Here is a 3,196-nt window from a genome sequence, read left to right as displayed (position 1 = left end):
GCTTTGTCTTTTTCCTGGGAGTACTTTAGGTCGAGAGCAAAACGTTTTTGCTAATGCGCCGAGGTGTATGCTTAGGAGCTAAATGAATGGGCATCCGGTGTTTTTTTACCTATATGTTAAACATCTAATTAGCATACTAAATAAGTAATGACAACTTTTGCTGCTTTAACCCTTTTGAGCCAGGGTTTGTTAGTTTGGTCGCGATTTTTTCGCACTTTTTTACAATATCTAAGGGCTATAACCACGCGGTAAAAATTTTAAGCTCTCAGTTTGATCAATATTTGATTTAAAGGTATGGTTTCAAATATGCCAACACGGTTCAATGATATTAAAATGCCGAAGAGACCGCCTTGGTTACCAGAATTCATAACAAAGAAGTGATTGCAAAAATTAATTTTTAAAGGTTGAAAACTGTAAAGAAGCAAGGTGTATATATTTGTGCTTGTGGGTCAATAAATCTTCAGTTGGAACTAAGTGCTCGTGTTGTCCAAGTCTCTTTCTCTGTCCGTGTTTTTTGCGCTTGTAGTGTCTAACGTCCTAAAGCGTCTCAGTCTGTGAGGGCCGCCGTAGTGAAGCGCTGCGAAGATTTCGACCACCTGGGGTTCCCTATAATACATCGCACAGTACACGGGCCCCTAATATTTCGCCTCCATCGAAATTCGACAGCAGCGCTTATAATCCATTATGATCCACTCCTAAAAGAGCTAACACCTGGTGGTTGATTACGGCTGCTAAACCATGGCTCCGTTATTTGGAACCTCTTTAATCAAACTGGGGCGACAAAAAATGGTATAATTCGTGTAAAAACACTAGTTCGCTTCCTTTATATGTTAGGGTGCACATTAATTATGTATCTTCGAGGGGCAGCTCACTTTCTGCTGACAGCAGAGAATTGTGTAGCATGGCTGAAATTCGTCTATTGCTCTTGCAGCGGACATTTTAAATGTATAAAAATATATTTGTAGACGCATTTTTAGGGGAACATTTTATTTCTAGTGTTCTTATGCTATTAGGCAAAGCGGTATCAACTTCACTTAGAATACAGAAATTCTAATTTAAATGTCGCTCTCCACGAAAGGCAACTATTTTAGTCTAATAATGCTAAGGTTTCAGTTTTTATTTGCAGTGTTTTTTATCGCTCTTGTTAAACGTTTTTCCTTTCGTTTATCCAAATGGTCGAAATTTTTTAGCCTGATTTATGTTCTTGTTTTCGCCAGCATCATTGTGCACCTTTTCTTATTTGGCTTTTATATTTTCCGACATAATTCTCTTAGGCGCTGCTGCATTGCCTGAACAAAATGCACAACTTTGTCACTCTTCCGGAAAAAAACGAGGCGCCTGCACGAACCGAGGCAATATAGGGCGGAGTTTCACGTCCACGGTTGGCCAATTTATGCTCAGCGTTGGGAATAAGACAGAGCCGCGATTTAAGACATAAAAAAATATTGCGCTATTTGCAATACATGCAGACGAATTCAACTCTCTACATTCATTCAAGGAGTACGTGGCAAAATTTACTAAGAGAGCTATATACGCATACTTACACAGTATGAGTACGCCAATACCTAACTTGAATTAAGCACTAGCGACAGAAATTCTCGGAGGCTGTGGCGCAAGAGCAAGCGAGTGGCGAGCGAAACGGGGTGTGGTAAACGGCTTGGGGTTTCGGAAGTGGTCGGAGGCGCTTTGCACCCGAAGGATCGGGCCAAGTAGGCGACGGTCGGGCCTCCGTTTATAGGCGTTGCTAGCGAATGCATGAGGCACTGGTGGACACTGTTTTTTTCTACACTAATTACCTCACCCCTGTAATGTCATGTCGCACTGGCTTAAAATCCACTGGAAATAAAACATCTTGTGGGCCTGGTAAAAAGCTTCGCGTATAGCCTTTTCTATATCAGGATAGCAGACCGGAGGAAATATGAATGACCAATACTACGTGCCCGTGTACACGTGCAGGACGAACAGAATGCGGCAAAATGCATAATTTGCAAAATATATTAAAGAACCTGAGAAGCATTCGCGCGTTTAATTAAACAACGCATTACGCATGTTTAAATTCTGGTACTTCTGTGACAGATTCCCCCGTAATGATCAAACTCGACTCTGGACGTAATGGCAGGTGAAGCGCGCACTAACACATTGCACCACTTGAAAGAAACGGTAGTGGTTTTATCGGCTATAAAAACAACCAAAACGGTAGGAAAACGTGGTGTAGGCTTAGACGGAAATAAAACGGACGGTTGACAGTCAAGAAAAGGAGCCGAAATCGAAATAGCAGGGACAGCGAGAACCGGTAGGGGAGGACCGGAAAACACAGCGGGCTGTATTTTTCATCGAACCGGCCACGATTAGCGTTCAGAAAGACTTAACCTGCGCGCTGTGTTTTTGGCAGTTTACTCCAGGGTGGGCAAATGCCCCAGTTTTACCTTTTCTTTCTAACACTGATCTTTGACTCAGTGACCTTGCCTCACCCTAATTTTGCAAAATTCTGTGGTCCCCTGTTTCCATCACCCACAAATCCTAAAATTTGCTGATCCTCCCTAGCTATCGCTCTCATTTTCTCCTACCTCCCTTACCCTCACAATGAGCGGTCTTAATATTCGATTCATTTTTTTCCTTATTAGTGATATGTTCCGAAGTTGCTTAGTCGTGCCTTGTCACTAAGTGTAGTCAACTGCGTCTGCTCTCGGCTGCGTAGGAGTCGCTAGAGGACATCTTGCACCATCCTGAGAAGGCGTTTCGTATACTTGCCTCTAGGTACACTACCGTTCTAGTTCCCTTTCTTCCATGACTACAGCGCAACGAACGGGACAAGAGGAAGGACACAGGCAGCGACACAACACAACGCCCCGCAACTTACCTTGCCTAGTTCCCTTGTTTTCCTGGCGTAGTCATCCTCGCGTTCCTGCGTGTTTTGGAATTAAGATGCGCCCTGTACGGAAAAAAACAACGTCCAGCACAGGCAGAAACACTGTGGCACACCTGTGCATTTTTTTCCTTCCTCACCCTGACCTCACTATCTCCGGCATCTTCCTCCTCGCCGTCAAAGCTTTTTCTTCGACAGCCCTGCGTCCCCCTCAGTTTAATGAGTGAAGTTCTCATGAGGTCAGGACGAGGTGCCCATGTCTGCTTCTCACAACTTCCACTCACACCCCTTTGCCCCGCAAACGCACACACTTCAGTCCTGAAGCTTCAT

The sequence above is a fragment of the Amblyomma mixtum genome, chromosome 10 (assembly GCF_055824585.1).
Source record: "Amblyomma mixtum isolate Tamu chromosome 10, ASM5582458v1, whole genome shotgun sequence".
NCBI classification, from domain to species: domain Eukaryota; kingdom Metazoa; phylum Arthropoda; class Arachnida; order Ixodida; family Ixodidae; genus Amblyomma; species Amblyomma mixtum.
This window is presented reverse-complemented; position numbering follows the sequence as displayed.